General features: G+C 46.0%; 1 protein-coding gene and 1 long non-coding RNA gene across 5 annotated transcripts in view; one reads left to right on the forward strand and one right to left on the reverse strand.

Annotated features, from left to right (window-relative positions):
• The window catches only part of large1 (LARGE xylosyl- and glucuronyltransferase 1), a 781,831-nt gene that overhangs the window by 599,238 nt on the left and 159,998 nt on the right, over positions 1 to 22,595 (reverse strand). The window lies entirely within an intron of this gene.
• The window catches only part of LOC139280895 (uncharacterized), a 60,527-nt gene continuing 51,734 nt past the window's right edge, over positions 13,803 to 22,595 (forward strand). For both annotated transcript variants that reach the window (XR_011596787.1, XR_011596788.1), the window contains exon 1: positions 13,803 to 13,911. This is a non-coding gene — a long non-coding RNA (uncharacterized lncRNA). The remainder of the gene's footprint in view (positions 13,912 to 22,595) is intronic.

Below are 22,595 nucleotides of genomic sequence, written 5' to 3' on the forward strand. Positions count from 1 at the left end.
CCACACATCCTTGTACCATCAGCAAACTTGGCTACATTACACTCAGTCCCTTCATCGAAGTCATTAATATAGATTGTAAATAGTTGAGGACCCAGCGCGATCGCTGTGGCATCCCACTCGTCACTGGTTGGCAACCTGAAAATAACCCATTTATCCCGACTCTCTATTTTCTGTTAGTTAACCATGCTATCCATGCTAATATATTACCCCCAACCCCATGAACTTTTATCTTGTGCAGAAACCTTTTATGTAGCACCTAATGGAATGCCTTCTGGAAATTCAAATACACTACATCTACTGGTTCCCCCTTATCCACCCTGCTCGCTACATCCTCAAAGAACTCCATTAAATTTGTCAAACATGATTTCCCCTTCATAAAACCATGCTGACTCTGCTTGATTGAATTATGCTTTTCCAAATGTCCCGCTACTGCTTAATAATGGACTCCAGCATTTTCCCATCCACAGATGTCTTCCTCCTTTTTTAAATAGGAAGCAAATAAGATCAGACAGATAAACACGTGGCTCAAAGACTGGTGCGGGAGAAATGGGTTTTGGTTCGTGGGACACTGGCACCCGTACTGGGGTACAAGGGAGCTGTTCCGTTTGGACAGGTTCCACTTAGACCGTGCTGGGACTAGGGTCCTGGCGAATCAAATAACTCGGGCTGTAGAGAGGGCTTTAAACTAATTAGTGCGGAGCAGGATTCAGGTGAGCGAAAATTTAAAAAGTCAAAGAATAAGGCGGCAGCAATAGTGCAGGGTAGCACTGGAGGAAATGAAAACCAGAGCATGCCTGATTGGTACTTATGTGACACTCACTTATAAAGGTATTAGATGGTTAATTTGGAAAATTGAAAAATGTCACTGGGGAACGACTCAGTGTTGGCCGGAACTTAGTGGGTAGCACTCGCTTGCCTGAGTTAGAAGGTCCAGTGACTTGAAAGAAAAACAAAAGAATTAGATTTATATAGCACCTTTCACAACCACCAGGTGTCTCAAAGCACTTTACAGCCAATGAAGTACTTTTTGGAGTGTAGTCACATTTGTAATTTAGGCAACACGAGCTCAGAATCTAGGCTGACACTCCAGTGCAGTACTGAGGGAGCGCTGCACTATCGGAGGTGCTGCCTTTCGGATGAGACATTAAACCGAGGTCCCATCTGCACTCTCAGGTTGACTTAAAAGATTCCATAGCCACTATTTCGAACAAGAGCAGTGGAGTTCTCCCCGGTCTCCTGGCCAATATTTATCCCTCAATACAGATGATCTCATAATTTATCACATTGCTGTTTGTCGGAGCTTGCGGTGTGCAAATTGGCTGCTGCATTTCCCACATTACAACAGTGACTACACTTCAAAAAGTACTTCATTTGGCTGTCATTGGATGTCACGAACGGCAGAAATGCAAATCTTTCTTTTTCCTGAGGTCAAGTTTAAGGCATGCTGTTAGAGCAGAACGGAAGCAGTTCTACTCTGCATTTAACCTGCACTAAAAGCTGACCCAAGGAGTGTTTGATACTGAATAATGAGTGTTATTTAAATGGAAAAGCCTTTCATCCCCTGCCTTAACAAGTGTCAAAATTGGTGAGAGAGTTGAAAAAGAAACCTGACAAAACGCTCCGAGAAATGATAAACTAGCAAAAGCATTAGGGCTCAATTTTCCCCAATGCCGTTTTTTGGCGTCTTGCCAGAATTATGCCGATTTTTTCTGGTCCCAACTACTTCAAAAAAAATAACTACCAGTACAGCACCCGGTCTGCATTCGACCATTTTTAAAGAGCCAGTTGTGTGTGAGAACTTTGATTCTCATTGGAAAAATTGGAGCTGCAATACAAGATCAATGCGGCTCATGGGCCAAAAATTTCTTACAGGATGAAGTGGAGGTACTGGTTACTGTGATTAAGGCCAGATGGCACGAGTTGGACACCAGCAGAGGTCACATAAAAGTTTCACCAAAAGAAATGAAGAAACGCTGGAACCAACTTGAAGATTACGGTGCAATGGTGACCAACCACCACTGCACAAGCTGGGCCCACACTCGAGGGAGAGGGTATGTCCTGCAAATTCCAGAGAGTGGCTTTGTTAAATGTTAAGTACTGCGTGGGCTAGCCATGTTTCAGTTCACAGGGATGTCTCCTTCAGTTACACTATGGTTGATGCAATGTGCTATCATTCATCGTGGTCCTTCAAATCAGCCTGCTGCCTGCACTGTGTGAGCCTACTCATGCCCCCTCCTCTGCTGTTCTGTTATATTTTGCAGACTTGAGGCCAAACCTGACGATGCAGGAGAAGATTCAGACAAGGATGAGCCTGAAGAGGAGAACATTTTCCAATCCCACCTTTCAGACCAAGACCAAGGGGATGAGGGGGAGGTGATGGATGAAGCCCCCACTGTTATACTCACTTTGGAGGAGGTGCAGGTGCCACCCATTGAGGTGCCAGCCCCTTTCCTGAGTGGTTCGAGTGTTGCTGGGACATTCCATGGTTTCCTACCGTCCCAGGCTGCGGGTCCCAGTGGGATGCAGCGAGGCACACCCAGGACCCCATCATCCGAGGCTGTGGGTCCCAGTGGGATGCAGCGAGGCACACCCAGGGCCCCATCGTCCGAGGTTGTGGGTCCAACTGGGATGCTGTGAGCCACACCCAGGGTAAGGAGGGGAAGGAGAGCTCAACAGTGCTCTCCATAGGTGCAGGATCTAACAGATGTGGTTCAGATGAAGGCACTGAGTGAGGAGCATGGACCTTACGTGATCACTCTTGGACACCATCAGTGGAGTGGGTGATGAGGTATCGGGACTGTCGAGAGAAGTAACACCCTCACGAGAAATGTGAACACTGTCCGGGAACATGAGGGAGGGAATGTCTCAGCAGCGAATACAATGTCGGTGCACATGCAGGAGGGAATGTCGCAGGTAGTTGACACACTGTTGCTCAACATGAGGGAGGGCATGTCACAGGTAGCCGAGACACTGTCAGGGCACATGACGGAGGGAATGTCGGAGTTAGCTGCTGCAATAAAGGAACACGCCCAGACCCCGCACCCATTGACAGAATCAATTGCCACTCCCACTCCAATCCCCAGACCAGCCTCTGAAGAGGCCCAAGCCAGGCCTTCCACATTACCAGCTTGCCCCTCACCACCGCCGCCCCCCCCGCCCCACCCAAATCAAGAAGTGCACATTACCAGAGATGTTCATAAGGATAAGCTTGGTACCAACCCGAGAAACGCTGCGCCACTGCCTGCGGGCAGGGGTGGAGTCAACAAGACCAAGCGCAGCGGGCGGTCTTTGAATAAGGTGGAGGAGAGATGGGTGCAGCCTTTCTTTGCTGCTGTTGTTATTATTGTTGTTACTGTTCTCAAATTAAAAAATGTTGATAAATTATGTAAATTTACAACTTTAAAAGTTTGTAAGCGATCTTAGAGTTTGTAAGTGAAAACGTCAAAGTTTGATGCGAGAATATTTTTATTAAAGTTAAGTACAAACAAATGTTTGTTCAACTTTTGAATAAAATATATTTTAAATTGTAAGAATCATTTCCATTATTTGTTCCATTATTAACACAACTTTTTGAAGTAAACAAGAATCATTTCCATCATTTGTTCCATTAACGCAACACAACACAACACAACATTACGGAACAGGTCCAAACAGTAAACATGGTCCATTTGGAATAGTTGCCGCGGAGCCTTCAGACAGCAAAGCATTCACGGATGAGCTGCTGGTGCAAGGCTTGAGCAATCGTTAAAGGGGCACGACAGCCCGCTCTCCTCCGCCGTCGTGCTCCAGGTTCAGGTAGTTTCATGGCTTCCTCATCGTCCGTATCTTCTTCCTCATCATCAGCCACTCTCACCTCAGGTGGGTCTTCTACTACCAGCTGCTGCTGCCTCGTGATGGCTAAGTTATGCAGCCTGCAGTACACAACAGTGAACTGACCGACAATCTCAGGGGAGTGTTGCAAGTAGCCTCCGGAATGGTCCAGGCATCGAAACACTGTTTCAAGATGCCAATGGTCCTCTCTATCATGCTGTGCGTCGCAATATGCGACATGTTGTCTTCCCGGTCAGCTTCCGTCCAGGTTATGCGTAGGGGCGTCATGAGCCAGGAGGCAAGGCCATACCCTGTGTCTCCCAGTAGCCAGCTCTGCCCTTCTGACTGCAGCTGAAACATGGCAGATGTTGCGCTCTCGCGTAGGATGAATGCATCATGGGTACTCCCAGGGTATCTTGCATCAACTGACATGATGCGATGCATGTCGTCACACACGAGTTGCACATTAACAGAGTGGAAGCTTTTTATGTTCCTGTACATCTCGGAATCCTCCAAAGGTGCTCGCAAGGCGATGTGGGTACAATCAATGCAGCCCTGTACCTTTGAGAAGCCAGCAATCCTGGAGAAGCCCACAGCCCTTTCTCGCATTGCCTGGGTGATCATGGGGAACTTTATGTAGTCATTCCTCCGGGCACATAGTGCAGCAGTCACCTGCCGAATGCAGATATGTGTTGCATGTTGAGAAATGATGCAGACATCCCCAGTTGTGGCCTGGAACGATCCAGATGCATAGAATGAAAGTGCAGCTGTAACCTTTACTTCAACTGACAAAGCAATCCTCCTGGCGCTTCTCGGTTGCAGGTCTGCTTTTACTAACTCTCAGATTTCAGTTACAACTTCTCTGCAGAAACCCAGCCTTCTGACACAGTCTGCATCACTCAGATGCAGGTATGAACGCCTGTCTCGATATACCCAACGTGGGTCGGACTCCTGCTCATCATCCTACGCGCTCGGAGATTCCTCATGCGATTTGTCTCCTCCGCAGCACCATCATGCAGAAGGCTTGCACGAGATGAGGTATGGCATGGTCAGTATTGCCCCCATGATGAAATTGTATCTTTGTAAGAAGCTCAAAATGGCAGGCAGGACAAGCTTCTTTGTTGTCTCTCTCCCCAAGGTCGACACCCTAGTATGGACCACACCCAGGTCTGAGCATGCACAATAGACTTGCTTAGATCGGGAAACCTCCCCCCCACCAGGCTTCATTTGATGCTGCTTGCTGCATAGTGGCATAGTATAAGGCTTCTCATGCCTTCAGTTACCAGGCCCACTGGTTTACCATGACTCAATCAGTCCAATTTTGTTTGTATTGTACCGAATTCTTGGGATTTTTGTTGCTCTATTGGAAATTGCATCCACAATTCTGGGCCTTCTTATGTTTACATGGGGAAACCGGGGGTGTTGCTTTAATGTATAGAAAGGCTGCTATTCTCCATGATCAGATTTTAGTAAATGGACGAGCATCATTCCATTTTTATTACACGGGTTCATAGATTTTTGGGGCATTGCAATCCTTTCCACTTTCCAGTGATGTCTAATTATTCTAACTTGTCTGTACAAGCTGATATCTTTATCTCTGTCATTTAGTTACAGGGGAGTTCTTCCTTGTCCACTAAGAAATATTTATGACGCAACCAACATCATAAACAGATGATCTGGTCATTATCACATTGCTGTGTGAGGGAGCTTTGCTGTGCTCAAATCGGCTGCCACCTTTCCTACATTACAACATAACAGCACTTCAAAAAAAGTACTTCATTGGCTATGAAGCGCATATGGGACGTCCTGAGGCAAACGGCGCTATATATATGCAAGTCTTTCTTTTTATAAATCTCTGTCAGATTGCATGGTGGAGCGTCATTTTTTTTTTACAATGCATGTGAGTTTTTGGGCTCAAAGGTGATGGATGTTTGTGCTGGGTATTGGAACCCTTCCTGGTGTCAGTATCGAGCACTCCCAGGTTAGGTACAGCAGACAAGGTAAAGCCCCCTCTACGCTGTCCCAATAGTGCGTCTCAGTCCCAAATCACAGGAGAGTGTCCCCTCGTGCAGCAATGTGACATTTTGTTCCATTTCCAACACCCTCAAACCTCTGAGTCAGCTCGGCAATTTATTTTCAATTCGTGATGAATTTGGACAGTGCTTAAAAAAATGTTCCATTCAGTGACCTAGTTTTGGTGACTCTTTTAAACAGTAACACACGTCCAGGGAGTCCTTGTATATATTAACACACTCCCAGGAGTACCATGTAAACATTGGTACACTCCCATGGACCTCTTGTAAATACGAACGCACTTCCAGGGGTCCTGTGTAAACACTGACACTTCCAGGAACCTTGTGTCCCAACTTCCAAAAAGAAACTATCAACTTCTAAAGCAACACTGTGCGATGATTGAAGAGAATCTTTTGTATTAATGTACAGGAAGAGAAATGCGCCAGGAAGTCAATGAATACAATGAATACAGAAACCTTACGCTAGACAGACAGCAATCTGATGACTTTGCGATCGCCACGAGATCCTCTCAAAGGCCACATCTTGTACCAAATGCCAGCGAGGCCCGATTCAAAAAGCTATAAATTGAGTGGGCGGGATTTAACGTGCGTTCTTACATATAAAGAGCTTGACAGAGACTGTAGGACACTTACAACCAACAAACAGAGAAGACACTTGGCCACATTCAAAGTCCTAGGGTAGCTCGTTGAAATCAGGCAACACCAGCCAGCCACCGAGACCTGACTCACATTCAGGGCCCTTGCAATGCGAGGAGATCCTGCAGGGTACACTGCTAGCAAAGCCAGCCTATTACACACACTCCTTCCTCCAGGGAATCATTTAGAAAAACCAGAAAGTTGGGTGTTAGACATCACTCACACAGTCTAGAGTAGCAAAGCACACTGCTCTCAGTCACACATCACTCAATGTATTCAATAAATTGAACAGGTTCCCACTGATTCTGTAGTTTAGTCCCACTCCAGCAGGGAGCTTGTTGAGCGAGAGATGGAGCATAGCAGCGAGGAAGATCGAGAAGAGGGTTGGCACGATGACGCAGCCCTGCTTGACCCCGGTCTGGACGTGGATTGGGTCTGTAATGGATCCGTTGGTAAGGATCACAGCCTGCATGTCGTCGCGGAGTAGGCGGAGAATGGTGACAAACTTTGGGGGCATCCGAAACAGAGGAGGACACTCCACAGACCCTCAAGTTGACAGGTCGTAGAAGGCTATGTACAAGAGCTGTTGCTGTTCAATGCATTTTTCTAGCAAAATCATGTCCATTGTGCCCTGTAGGGGACGAAATCCGCACTGTGACTCCAGGAGGAGCTCCTCAGCCATAGGGAGGAATCTGTCCCACCTGTGACAGGGACTGTGGTTCTCGTATTGGACTGTTCAGTTACCTAAGGACTCATATTTAGAGTGGAAGCAAGTCTTCCTTGATTCCGAGGGAATACCTATGATGATGAAGGTGTTACGCCCGTGCTCGCTGACCTATGTTGGCTCCTGATCCAGCAACACCTTTGATTTTAACATTTTCGTCCTTATGTTTAAATCCCTCCATGGCCTCGCATCTCCCAATTTTGGTAACCTTCTCCAGCCTCACAACCCTCCGAGATCACTGCATTCCCTCAAAACTGGCCTCTTGTGCATCCCACTTCCATCGCCTCACCATTGACGGCCATGCTTTCAGCCGCCTAGGCCCTATGCTCTGGAAGTCCCTCCCTAAACCTCTCCGTGTCAGTGGTCTCAATCGTATTTCCCTCCCATTATATGCACAAAAATCTCTACATAGTCAGTGATACGGGATGGAGCGCTCAGGTATCAAAGAGCAAACACACAATTTTCTGCCTAACTCTCCTGAACTGGAATGTAATTCCTCAAGCCAACACTCATTTCTAGGCTCACGTTACTGCCTTGGAACATACTGGGACTGTTTGCTGTTGCACATGTAACTTGCACGGAACGTGAATTTGAACGCATTCATTCTATGAACTAGTCAGAATTTTAAGACCTTCCAGGCATTCTGCAGCTACTGCTCCAAGTCCAGGCTCTCTATTGGACACAGTTGGACGTTCTGAGCAGGATGTAAAGTATAATCTGAGCAATTTAAAAACATCTGAGCGATTACCAATTACTTAAAACATAATAGAAGCAGGAGTCAGCCATTTGGCCCCTCGAGCCTGCTCCGCCATTCAATAAGATCATGGTTGATCTTCTACCTCAACTCCACTTTCCTGCACTGTCTCCATATCCCTTGATTCCCTAAATATTCAAAAATCTATCAATTTCTGTATTGAATATACTCAAAGACTGAGCCTCCACAGCCCTCTGGGGTAGAGAGTTCCAAAGATTCACCACCCTCTGAGTGAAGAAGTTTCTCCTCAGCTCCATCCTAAATGGCCGATCCTTTGAGGCCCTCTGCACACCGATTAGCTGACTGACTGATGGTCCAGCCCATCAGCGCGCACACACACACTTACCCCAGCAACAGCACTTAAAGGCGCAGTCCACCCAAACACGTGACCTCTCCATATCCGGCAAAATCCCTCGTTCGGGACAGGCCAGGTCCCGAGGATGCCAGGTAAGGGAGGTTCAACCTGTATTACGTTTGGTCCCCTCATCCAATTATGCACCAGGTATCCGAACGCCTACCTCTCACAATAAATGGACTCTTCAGACGACATTGTGCCCAGTGCAGGACCCAGAGACTTGTAATTTTGGTACAAATCCCCAGTAGGAACTTGGGAAAATTTTTCAGCTTCTTGACAAACAATGGAGACGGTTCGTACACTACAGGATTTTTCAAATTGCAACCACTTTAGTAAGATAATTTTAAATAGACAGCTGGGAGGATATCGAGGGCTACAGCAGCTCACCCAAGACTAATTGCTTAAGGTTCTTGTCACTCGTGACGTTATCTAAACCCTTTGTGCAGTTGCCTCGTAATTCCTTCCTAAAAGCCCATTATTCCATCCACAAATAGATCAAACTGAAGCTGTACTCCTGCAATTTGCGAACAACTTGTACGCAATTGGTACATGTCCCACTGTCCTGGTGTGCCTCAGACTGAACACAACACTAACATGACAGTCAATGACAGACTGGGTCTTTTTTTATTGTTATTGTTTTCAGGATGTGGCCGGTACTGGCACGATACATTTATCGCCCATCCCCAGTTGCTCAAGAAGCTGGAGTTGCCACAGAAAAGGTGCTGGGTCTTTGTCGAGTGACTGCTTTTACTACTGAGTCAAGACGAGTCGATGGTGCCAGCTGTGGTTCAGTGGGTCGCACTCTCGCCTCCGAGTCAGAAGGTCGTGGGTTCAAGTCCCACTCCAGAGACTGGAGCTCATAATCCAGGCCGACACTCCAGTGCAGTACCGAGGGGGTGCTGCACTGTCGATGGTGCCGTCTATCGGATGAGACGTTAAACTGAGGCCCCAAGGTTGTCCTCTCAGGTGATGTAAAATATCCCGTAGCACTATTTGAAGATGAGCAGGGGTGTCCCGAACAAGATATATCCCTCACTGACAGCGCTAAAACAGGTTATCTGGTCATTTGCCTCACTGCTGTTTGTGGGATTTTCCTTTGCACAATTTGGCTGCCGCGTTTTCCTACATTACAACAGTGATTATATTTGAAAAGTAACTATGCGAATTCATTGAGGATATAATGAGCATGGTGGATAGAGGTGTACCGATGGATGTGGTGTATTTAGATTTCCAAAAGGCATTCGATAAGGTGCCACACAAAAGGTTACTGCAGAAGATAGAGGTACGCGGAGTCAGAGGAAATGTATTAGCATGGATCGAGAATTGGCTGGCGAACAGAAAGCAGAGAGTCGGGATAAATGGGTCCTTTTCGGGTTGGAAATCGGTGGTTGGTGGTGTACCACAGGGATCGGTGCTGGGACCACAACTGTTTACAATATACATAGATGACTTGGAAGAGGGGACAGAGTGTAGTGTAACAAAATTTGCGGATGACACAAAGATTAGTGGGAAAGCGGGTTGTGTAGAGGACACAGAAAGGCTGCAAAGAGATTTGGATAGGTTAAGCGAATGGGCTAAGGTTTGGCAGATGGAATACAATGTCGGAAAGTGTGAGGTCATCCACCTTTGGAAAAAACAGTAAAAGGGAATATTATTTGAATGGGGAGAAATTACAACATGCTGAGGTGCAGAGGGACCTGGGGGTCCTTGTGCATGAAACTCTTTTTGGATCCTTGTGCATGAATCCAAAAAGTTAGTTTGCAGGTGCAGCAGGTAATCAGGAAGGCGAATGGAATGTTGGCCTTCATTGCGAGAGGGATGGAGTACAAAAGCAGAGAGGTCCTGCTGCAACTGTATAGGGTATTGGTGAGGCCGCACCTGGAGTACTGCATGCAGTTTTGGTCACCTTACTTAAGGAAGGATATACTAGCTCTGGAGGGGGTACAGAGACGATTCACTAGGCTGATTCCGGAGATGAGGGGGTTACCTTATGATGATAGATTGAGTAGACTTGGTCTTTACTCGTTGGAGTTCAGAAGGATGAGGGGTGATCTTATAGAAACATTTAAAATAATGAAAGGGATAGACAAGATAGAGGCAGAGAGGTTGTTTCCACTGGTAGGGGAGACTAGAACTAGGGGGCACAGCCTCAAAATACGGGGGAGCCAATTTAAAACCAAGTTGAGAAGGAATTTCTTCTCCCAGAGGGTTGTGAATCTGTGGGATTCTCTGCCCAAGGAAGCAGTTGAGGCTAGCTCATTGAATGTATTCAAGTCACAGATAGATAGATTTTTAACCAATAAGGGAATTAAGGGTTACGGGGAGCGAGCGGGTAAGTGGAGCTGAGTCCACGGCCAGATCAGCCATGATCTTGTTGAATGGCGGAGCAGGCTCAAGGGGCTAGATGGCCTACTCCTGTTCCTAATTCTTATGTTCTTATATCAAACATTTCTTGCCTCTCTGCAGTGCTTAATATTTTATACCTCATATGGGTGTTCTGGACTTGGACACCAGTTACAAGGCTGGTTCGGCCTTTCTAAGACTTCCTGCATTGTATGCAAGAAAGATCTTACTGCTTGATAAGTGATTCTTTATTCATCTTTTATCCCTAATCTTTCTGTCACCATTGTAATCTTTTTGACTCTGCTATATTAGTATTAGTTTGGTCAACGCTTCTCTGAACCCTTCTTTCATTTTCTGTAATGACCTCATCCAACATGTTCTTCCTCTTCCCTTCATCCTCGTGGTGTTGAATTGAGGACTCAACGCACAATCTGCTTCTCAAATCATTCTTCCCCAGTATCTCTCCCCCTACCAATCTTCCCTCGCTCTACCGATCTTCAGAACGTTGAAATCCAAACTTGGCTTCACATGGTGGTGTCCTGCACTATGAACCATGACTCTTTACGGAGGTTTCTCCGTAGATGGAAATACAAAACAAATAAACAAGGCAAGACACGTCAAGGCGCTGCTGGTCCTGGGCCTTTGGCATCAGCTGGCCACAGCGGGATTGGGAAGAGCCTAGGAACAGGGAACCCGCTCCAGTTGTTCATTTACCTGGCCAGGCAACAATCAGTGTTGGGAGAAAGGAAGGAGCGAATGTTTTTAAAAATTGAAGACAGAAGGAGCAAATAAAATAAATTAAAATTTTATGTTTTGACAAATAAAAAAATACCGTTTAAATTGAACAACTCAAGTGGGGCAAGAGGTTCAACGATCTATCAATGAAAGGATGAAATAAGATGCTTTTATTTCTTGAGTTTTCCACCAGATGATTAAAGTCTGCTCACTCTAACACCCACAATTAAACACAATTTTACAGGCCGGGAATGAATGCCTAAAACAACAAACTATTCCAGCTGACTGCAAAACACCAAACTACTGAGGCAGATTTCTAATTACCAGTTTATGTGTTTCTCTATTATATCTTTTAAAGTCTTCATAAAATCCCATCAATGAAGGCAATTAAAAATCCATTGATAAAATTGTCTTCTTATTGACCCTTTTGTTACCAGCTGTTTGCCACCAAATGCCCAGAACAATGGATGGCAAATTAATAAAGAGGTCATTTTTTGGGCTTGTGTGTGTAACAAAGGAAAACGTCACATTTGAAACTTTGCAAAGTTTGTTTATTTTGTAATAGTTTCGGAGTGGTAGGGGAAGAGTAGAATTTCTCATCTATCTATACGTGTGTGTGTCAGAGAGCAAAAAAACATGAACAGCAGAGAGATGGTTGGCTTCAGAACTCCTGGAAGGGAGTGTACAATTAATTATTTGAGTGAGGAAAAGACTGCTGGATAAAAATGTCGTGAATTTAGACATGGAGACACAATATTCTGAGTATGTGCTGGCAGATGAGAGAGAGAGAGAGAGAGAGAGAGAGAGAGAGAGAGATTAATTTGGACCAATTAGCATTGGCAGTGGAATTTTTTTTAGTGCGTTTAAGGTGCGAGTATTTTCAAGATGCCAATGATAACAACTTGCTCCTCATGACAGAAAGACGTCTGATGGAGCTTTACAGAAAGAACATGAATACCAAGCAAGAAGAAAAAACCAGGGAAAATGGTGTTACAGGGCTCAGAGTGGTTGAAGGAAAAATCCCTCTCAGGTTTTTGAAAGCAGGGAGGTAGTTTGAGGCAGCAAGGTATGATGGACGTGGGAATGGTCACAAGTGATGGATTTCCAAGGATGGGGAATACGGAGTAGACCGATGTCAGAGGAATGACGGGTACGGGCAAGGACATAGGGCTGGAAAAGGTCGCTGAAGTAGGCCGGGGCAAGAACAAACAACAGGAGCAGAGAGGATCCTTGTGAAGATCAGGGGGATAAATGTATGAAGCTTTCAGTGGATAAGAACGCAGGCAGTGGCATTCTGAATAAGTAGCAGTTTGTGCACAGTGGAAGTGGGGAAGCAGACTCGGAAAGCATTAACAAAACTGAACCTCGAAGTGATAAAGTCTCCACAACAGTCGGGGAGAAATATTGGCGGAGACAGACGACATTGTGAAGGTGAAAAGTGGTGGTCTCGGTGCCAAGCCAACGTGGGCTTTGGATCGAGCAAGATGCCAAGATACCATAACCACAACCACAAGGCTTCCCCTGATGTGGGAGTCAGGGAGCTTGATGAATGCAGAGGCACCTAGCAACTGAAAGCGATGGCACCAGAAGGATAAATATTGGCCAGGACACTGGGAGACCTCCCCTGCATCTCTTCGAATAATGCCATGGGATCTTTTACATCCACCTGATAGGGCAGGGAGGTTTAACTTCGCATCCGAAAGGCGGCACCTCCGTCAATGCAGCACTCCCTCAGCACTGCACTGGAGTGTTAGCCTCGATGTTGTGCTCAAGTCCCTGGAATGGGAATGGAATAAGAGTGGGATGCAGCCAAGATTTTGAAATCGTGAAGGAGCAAGAGATTGGAGTTGAAGTTGCAATGCTGTTACAGATTGCCTCAATTTTTGAAATGGAGATCCATAAGCTCCTTATACTTGGAGGATTGGGCGAGGAGATGGTTGTTGGTGCATAATAGCAATTTGAAGCTGCTTCTACTCACCAACATAATTTTGGAGCAGTAAGTGAATTTAGTCAGGGAGAACAGGAAGCAGCAATGTATCGTGTCACGTATTAAGCCAAAGCTGGTGGTGAATTACCAGGCCAATGTCACACCGTGTACACTTAAGCATCAGGCCGCGGGATTTGAGGCTGTGGAGATAGCTGTTGTACCATAATGGACTGTGAGATCTAATGGGACAATACAGGTTGAACCTCCCTTATCCGGCACCATCGGGACCTGGCCTGTCCCAAACAAAGGATTTTGCCAGATGAGGGGTGGTCACGTGTTTGGGTGGACTGCGCCTTTAAGTGCCGTTGCTGGGGTAAGTATGTGTGCGCGCTGATTGGCTGAATCGACTGTCAGTCAGTCAGCCAGCCAATCAGTGTGCAGGGGGCCTCAAAGAGCCGGCAGGCCCCAAAGAGTCGGCCTGACTCCCTGGAGGGAGCGCTGTGGGGAGGAGCAATCGGCCCGAGGACTGTGGCTGCAGGAGTTCCAGCAGGGCGACGAGGAGGAAGCAGCCGATTGAGGAGAAAGATTATATTGGTGAGTAGGATTTTAACGGCCATGTTCTGCGCATTCACCACCTGGCGACCAGGAAGGGAGACCCCGACAAGAGGGGTTCAACTTGTACTATTAAAGATGAAGATGAAGTTATGGAGGGGCGAACAAGCGAGGCATAAAGATCATGACACAAAAGGAAACTAGCACATCACTGGGAACAATCTCTCACAAAGTTACTAGGATTCTTTGAAAAAGTAACTAAATTAACAGATGCCACCTGTCCAGTGAAAATCTTGTTACTTGGGTTTTCTAAACGTGTTTTCGATATAATGTGGCACGCAAGAATTTGAAAGAAGCTGAAGGCTCCTGTAAAACAGAGAAATATCGAAACATAGAAATTTACAGCGCATAAGGAAGCCATTTTGGCCCATCGTGTCCGCACCGGCCGACAAAGAGCCGCACGGCCCTTGGTCAGCAGCCCTAAAGGTTACATATAAACCTATGAACAATGACGGAAAGACAAAGAGCACCCAGCCCAACCAGTCCGCCTCACACAATTGCAACGCCCCTTATACGGAAACATTCTACACTCCACCCCAACTGGAGCCATGTGATCTCCTGGGAGAGGCAAAAACCACATAAAAATCCAGGCCAATTTAGGGAGAAAAAAATCTGGGAAAATTCCTCTCCGACCTATCCAGGCAATCGACACTAGTCCAGGAGATCACTCTGGGTGCATTCTAGTCCTTGTAGTACTTACCATTATATCCGCGCCGTCCAATAAAAGGTCATCCAGTCTAATCCCAATTACCAGCTCTAGGTCCGGAACCCTGCAGGTTACTGCACTTTAAGTGCCCATCCAACCATCTCTTAAAAGTGGTGAGGGTTTCTGCATCCACCACTCTTCCAGGCAGCGAGTTCCAGATCCCCACAACCCTCTGCGTAAAGAAGTCCCCCCTCAAATCCCCTCTAAAACTTCCACCAACCACCTTAAAACTACGCCCCCTCGTAATAGACCCCTCCACCAATGAGAACAAACCCAGCCTATCCAATCTGTCCTCATCCTAGTAAATCTCCTCTGCACCCTCTCTAGTGCAATCACGTCCTTCCTATAATACGGCGACCAGAACTGCACACAGTATTCCAGCTGTGGCCTAACCAAAGTATTATACAATTTAAGCATAACCTCCCTACTCTTATATTCTATGCCTCGGCCAATAAAAGCAAGCATTCCATATGCCTTCTTCACCACCTTATCCACCTGGCCTGCTACTTTCAGGGATCTGTGGACAAGCACTCCAAGGTCTCTTTGTTCATCTACACTATTAAGTGGCCCACCGCTTAATGTGTAAACCCTTTCCTTATTAGCCTTCCCAAAGTGCATCTCCTCACACTTCTCTGAATTAAATTCCATTTGCCACTGCTCTGCCCACCTGACAAGTAGATTGATATCCTCCTGGAGCCCATGACTTTCCTCTTCATTATCAACCACACAACCAATTTTAGTGTCTTCTGCAAACTTCTTAATCATACTCCCTATATTCAAACCTAAATCTTTGATAAATACCACAAAAAGCAAGGGACTCAGTACTAAGCCCTGCGGAACCCCACTGGAAACATCCTTCCAGTCACAAAAACATCCATCATTAACCTTTGCTTCCTACCTCCAAGCCAATTTTGGATCCAACTTGCCACTTTACCCTGTATCCCATGGGCTTTAACCTTCATGACCAGTCAACCATGTGGGACTTTATCAAAAGCCTTGCTAAAGTCCATATATACTACATCGAACGCACTACCCTCATCGACCCTCTTAGTTACCTCCTCAAAATTTCAATCAGGTTAGTCAAACACGATCTTCCCTTAACAAATCCGTGCTGACTGTCCCTAATTAATCCTTGCCTTGCCAAATGCAGATTTATCCTGTTTTTCAGGATTTTTTCCAATAATTTTCCCACCACTGAGGTTAGGCTGGCAGGCCTGTAATTACTCGGCCTATCCTTTTTTCCCTTCTTAAACAAGGGTACTACATTAGCAGTCCTCCAATCCCCCGGCACCATGCCCAGATCCAAAGAGGGCTGGAAAAGAGTGGTCAAGGCCTCTGTTATTTCCTCCTTTACTTCGATCAACAGCCTGGGATGCATTTCATCTGGGCCTGGGAACTTATCTACTTTCAAAGCTGCTAAACCCCTTAATACTGTAGTTAGGAGCATAGGGGCAAGTTGGGAATGCTCATCCCACTTTGCCAAGTGTCAGAAAGCTCAGCAGGGTGAAAAGTGCAATAAAGAGTGGAGTTCCACGGAGTTCCGTGCTGGGTCCTCTGCTGCCCATATACAATACGGAGGAGGGAAATTCTTGCAAGAATGTTCAAAGCAATCTGGCCAGACAATGTGAGTGAGCTGAGGAACAGGGACGTGAAATTCAGAGTGGATATACAAAATAACATAATTTGTACTTGAAGAGAGCCTCATCACTTTGAAATGACTCAAAACACTACACACAATGAATCCCTATTGGACTGTTACGTGTGTACTTGATACAGAAAGCATCAGAAAGGATATAGTGAATGGTGCCCCATGGCTCACATGGGAAGGGAGGTTTGGGAACGATTATTGACCTGTCCATCAATGAGAAGTTATCAACGAGGCTAATCACCTACTGAGATGTATCTCGTGTGCATTTAAAGGCAAGTAGAGTTGGGCATTTCTATCACGGCAGCTCATCGGGAAGGCAACATTTGCAACAATCAGTATGATTTTGGATGTCCTACTTTCAAATGGACATTAATGTGTTGGAGGGGGTTCGGGACAGAATGTCAAGGAAGAATGATTCTGAAACTCGGAATCACAAATTATGAGGAAAACTTCAAAGAACTGAACTCATTTTCTTTGGAGAGAAGAAAATTGAGAAGATGTAATTCATGTCTGAGTGCAGATAATCCACAGGTAATACAGATAGATGTAAGTGGGTTATTACATTTGAACTATGATCACAGGAACAGAGGAGACAGGAGCTCAATATTAGCAAGTTTTGAACAACTCGGAAATTATTTTTTTCAAAAAATTCAGCCTCCCATCCAAATCAGTTAATAGTGTGCTGATTAACTCCTTTCATAGAATCCAACCGCACAGAAGGAGACCACTAAGCCCATCGAGCCTGTGCCGGCTCTTTGAAGAGGGAGGGCTTTAGGTATTACACATATGTGCTCTTCTGATAGTGTAACACATACTGGATATTTAATAACTCCCAAGCTAAATGTACTTCCTGGAATTAACTGTGAGCACGCAGAGCTCGACACCGTGCAGGTGTGGTCAGGTTCTTGGGGCAGCCATTGACCTTGTGGGTTTAAATCGAGGCTTCAATCTGCATTTAAAATGGGCTAATTTATGCTTTGGACCATTTTCAGCAAATGCTTCAAAGATGATTTTTGTTTTGGAGAAATGGGCTTATAATAGATAGATCACTGTAGACAGCAATAAGCAAAATAATAAATAATATGTCTTAGAGATGGTAACAAGACAAAGTCAATGAGAAGAACACAAGGAAAGACAGATAAAAAAATTGCAGGAAAAAGTGATAGTGAAAGGGATAGTGACAGATAGAAATGAGGAGATGGTTAGGAACATAAGGGACAGGTGGAGGCCATTCAGCCCCTCAAGCCATCTCCACCATTCAATTAGACCATGGCTGATCAACACGTCAACTTAATTTCCCGTCAATCCTCCATATCCCTGGACACCCTGCCCTAATAAAAATCCATTGATCTCAGTCCTGAAAGCTCCAAGAGTCCCAGAATTCTTTTTGGGAAAAGAGGGGGCACTATTTTTAAAATAATTTCCATCCACAACGGCATGAGAAATCAACTGGTAACATAAAATAGGAGCCAGAGTGAATGAGTAAGAGAATGGGAAGGGGGGGAAAACAGGTAACAGAATTGGGGGGGGGGGGGGGAAAGAGAGAGATGAGTGACAGAACGGGGGAAAAGAAAGGCAAGCGGGAGAAAGAGGAAGAGATTATTGGAAAAAACAGAACAAGCCAATCAGAACTTGTCCTGAATGCCATTTGTAAAAATGCAGATTTTTTTATTATTGTTAAAAAAAAGCCAAATGGTCTACCTCACAAGTGGATAAAAACACGATACTGGAGGAGCAAGTATCTAAGTTAAAGCAACGTGCACATTTGTATCCAAAACATTCGGCATATATTAGAGAAGAAAAAAAATGACTTGTCAATTCGGTGGGAGTACAGTAGGTTCCTGTTAATCCACTGAAGGATGGGCAGAAACATTTCGGAAATCTATTGTGCTTAAATTTACTCTGTAGTCTTCAGCGATAAGAGTTTACACATGGTTAATACGGAACTGTTGAGTTGCAACTTGGCTCAGTTCATAGCACTGTCACCCGAGTCAGAGGTTGTGAGCTCAAGTCCCACTGCAGACTTGAGCACATCATTGAGGTTGACACTTCAGTGCAGGACAGAGTGTGCCGCACTGTTGAACGGTGTGGGTTTTTTTTATAAAGTGCTGACAGAATGTAGGCATCGTTGGCAAAGCCATATTTATTGCCCGTCCCTAGTTGCCCTGAGAGGTGGGCCTTCTGAAACCGCTAGTCCATACGGTGATGGTGAGGGGAATTCTGGGCAACCCTCACCATTACCGTATGGACTGGAGCAGTTGGAATATATATCCCAAGCCATGAGGGGTGTGTAACTTGTGAGGGGAACTTGAAAGCGATAATAATCCCATAATATTGCTGCTCCTGTCCTTGGTGGTAGAGGTCACGGCACTGGTGGAGTACCGCCTTTTGGACAAGACATTGCTTGCTGAGTGTACATAAAAGATCCCATGACATTTTTTGAACTTGAGCAGAGAATTCTACAAATGTCCTGGCTGACATTTCTCCCACAACTCTCACCACCAAAAACATAATCTCATCTTTCGTTCATTTGCTGTTTGTGCGACCTTGTTGTGCTCAAACTGGCTGCCACATTCGCTTACAGACCAACTATTACTGCACTGTTGGGTGCGAAGTGCTAGCACACATCCCGAGGTGCTATATCAACGCACGGTCTTTCTTTCTAATATACAAGACTGCAACAGCATTCCGTGATGACAAATGCCAAAGGGGTCTAGTTTGGACCTTCACAGAAAGCTCACATGTAACAGAGAGACCATGAGTGGCTTTGAGCACCAAAAGTAATGGAAAGATTCCAGCCCAGATTCATGAGGATTTCACCAAGGATGGAGAATCATAGTTCCGAAGAGAGGCTTAAGAATTTAGGGCTTCTCGTCACTACAGCCGAGAAGGTTGAGGTGTGGCCTGACCGAGATCTTCAGGATTACAATAGATTAAATACTGATCAATTGTCGGCCAGACTGTAATGAGAGGGCAAAGATTTAAGTTAATCATAAAAATTAAACAGGAGTGAGCCACAGACTCCGGGTTGTCACAACCTAATTTAATGCACAGTGCACAGAGTTAAAGTTGGCAGTTCACTCACAGCTGGAACTACTTCAGAACATCTGAGTGCGTGCATAATTTGTGTCTATCTCCAAAGAGGGAATCCTTACTACGTTCCAAGTAAAATTTAGAATGAATGTTAAATCCTTTTATTTTTGATGGCGATTGCTGAGCCCGGTAGTACAAGGGATAGCAATTATTGGATTATGCAACCCTAAAACCAAGGATGCCTCAGTGATCATCTCATTTCAACTGTGATGTCAATTCACATTGCCAGGCTCCACAAATACCCACTGACCCCAGCTCGGATCAGGACGACATCTTCACTGGCTGTTTGAGGAAAAGGACAGAAAAAAAATGATGGGCTTTAAAGTTATCGGTTTTAGCTTTGAGAGCTTGAGGCAGAAAGCATTCCATCAAAGGGAGGCTTGATGCAAATGACAGGAAAGGGAAGAGGGACACGGGGTCAGAATAAGAAGAGGTAAGTGGATTAGGAGGAGGCTTGTGTGGTGTATAAATACCAGCATAGACCATTTGAACCAAACGGCCTGTTTCTGAGCTGCAGACTCTTTGTAATTCTATGTAAAAATGGATTGTACAACAAATATCTTGAATAGCACAAACTGCAACTCAAGTATGAGGCACCAGAGTCAGTTTGTTCTCCAGTGTATCCTGTTATGTTATTACCTATTTTTCCCCTTAACTTATGCACTGGTTTCAATTTTACTTCTCTAAAATGCCCACTCAGTCCACAACTTCAATCAATGTTAGCCTTGGCTCAGTGGTAGCACACCAGCCTCAGAGAGAAGGCTAGGGTTCAAGCCCCACTCCTGAGACTTGAGCCCATAACTGTTGGATCATAGGGTCCAAGTTTCCACATGATAAAAAACGGGCGCCCCTCCGAGCTGGGCGCCTGTTTTTCGCGCCTAAAACGGCGCCGGAAAAAAAACGAGCGATTCTGGAGCGTTCTGCAGCTCCTTGTCTGCTTGGCGCGGCGCCCAGGGGGGCGGAGCCTACACTCGCGCCGATTTTGTAAGTGGGAGGGGGCAGGTACTATTTAAATTAGTTTGTTTCCTGCCGGCAACGCTGCACGTGCGCGTTGGAGCGTTCGCGCATGCTCAGTGTGAAAAAAACATTGGCACTCGGCCATTTTTGTAGTTCTTTGTAGCTGTTTAGTTTTTGAACATTTTTTAATAAAAGTACATTGCCATCAGCACAGAGACTTCTTGTAGCATTGAGAAGGATGCAGGAAGCCTCAGAAAGTTGAGGCAGCCGTTTCCCGACGACCTCCCCCTTTTGCCGTCGGGAAATGGTTCCTCAATTTCTGAGGCTTCCTGCAGCCTTCTCTCTTTCCCGCCAGCCGTCTGGATCGGCTCCATTCCCTGCCACCCCCCCACCCCCCCCCGCGTTCAGGAGGCTCCCTCCCTCCCGCCCGCGTTCGGTCGGCTCCCTTCCCTCTCTCCCCCCGCCACGTTCGGTCGGCTCCCTTCCCTCCCCCCGCCACGTTCGGTCGGCTCCCTTCCCTCCCCCCGCCCGCGTTCGGTCGGCTCCCTTCCCTCCCCCCCCCCCTGGCGTTCGGTCGGCTCCCTTCCCTCTCCCCCCCCCCCCCGCGTTCGGTCAGCTCCCTTCCCTCCCCCCCCGCGTTCGGTCGGCTCCCTCCCTCCCTCCCGCCCGCCCGCCCGCGTTCGGTCGGCTCTCTCCCTCCCGCGTTCGTCGGCTCCCTTCCCTCCCCCCCCCTCCCGCGTTCGTCGGCTCCCTTCCCTCCCCCCGCGTTCGTCGGCTCCCTTCCCTTCCCTTCCCTCCCCTCTTCCCCCCCCACCCGCGTTCGGTCAGCTCCCTCCTCCCCACCACCCCCCCCGGCCCGCGTTCGGTCGGCTCCCTCCCCCCACCCCCGGCCCGCGTTCGGTCGGCTCCCTCCCCCCCCACCCGCGTTCGATCGGCTCCCTCGTTTTGTGAGGTTTGCTGCACCATTCTTCCTGGCTGAAGCACTTTCACACAGGTAGGAAGATGGGTTAATTTAATCTTTTCTTTGCTGATAAATGTTTATTCAGGTTGGATTTATTTGTATAATATTTGTATAAGTTATAAATAAGGATTTATTGTAGAATTTAATGAGTTCCCTTCCCCCCCACCTCGTTCTGGACGCCTGATTTGTAACCTGCACCTGATTTTTTAATGTGTAGAACAGGTTTTTTCAGTTCTACAAAAATCTTCACTTGCTCCATTCTACTTGGGGCAGCCATTGACCTTGTGGGTTTAAATCGAGGCTTCAATCTGCATTTAAAATGGGCTAATTTATGCTTTGGACCATTTTCAGCAAATGCTTCAAAGATGATTTTTGTTTTGGAGAAATGGGCTTATAATAGATAGATCACTGTAGACAGCAATAAGCAAAATAATAAATAATATGTCTTAGAGATGGTAACAAGACAAAGTCAATGAGAAGAACACAAGGAAAGACAGATAAAAAAATTGCAGGAAAAAGTGATAGTGAAAGGGATAGTGACAGATAGAAATGAGGAGATGGTTAGGAACATAAGGGACAGGTGGAGGCCATTCAGCCCCTCAAGCCATCTCCACCATTCAATTAGACCATGGCTGATCAACACGTCAACTTAATTTCCCGTCAATCCTCCATATCCCTGGACACCCTGCCCTAATAAAAATCCATTGATCTCAGTCCTGAAAGCTCCAAGAGTCCCAGAATTCTTTTTGGGAAAAGAGGGGGCACTATTTTTAAAATAATTTCCATCCACAACGGCATGAGAAATCAACTGGTAACATAAAATAGGAGCCAGAGTGAATGAGTAAGAGAATGGGAAGGGGGGGAAAACAGGTAACAGAATTGGGGGGGGGGGGGGGGAAAGAGAGAGATGAGTGACAGAACGGGGGAAAAGAAAGGCAAGCGGGAGAAAGAGGAAGAGATTATTGGAAAAAACAGAACAAGCCAATCAGAACTTGTCCTGAATGCCATTTGTAAAAATGCAGATTTTTTTATTATTGTTAAAAAAAAGCCAAATGGTCTACCTCACAAGTGGATAAAAACACGATACTGGAGGAGCAAGTATCTAAGTTAAAGCAACGTGCACATTTGTATCCAAAACATTCGGCATATATTAGAGAAGAAAAAAAATGACTTGTCAATTCGGTGGGAGTACAGTAGGTTCCTGTTAATCCACTGAAGGATGGGCAGAAACATTTCGGAAATCTATTGTGCTTAAATTTACTCTGTAGTCTTCAGCGATAAGAGTTTACACATGGTTAATA

Source organism: Pristiophorus japonicus, chromosome 15, assembly GCF_044704955.1.
Source record: "Pristiophorus japonicus isolate sPriJap1 chromosome 15, sPriJap1.hap1, whole genome shotgun sequence".
In the NCBI taxonomy this organism is placed as follows: Eukaryota; Metazoa; Chordata; class Chondrichthyes; family Pristiophoridae; genus Pristiophorus; species Pristiophorus japonicus.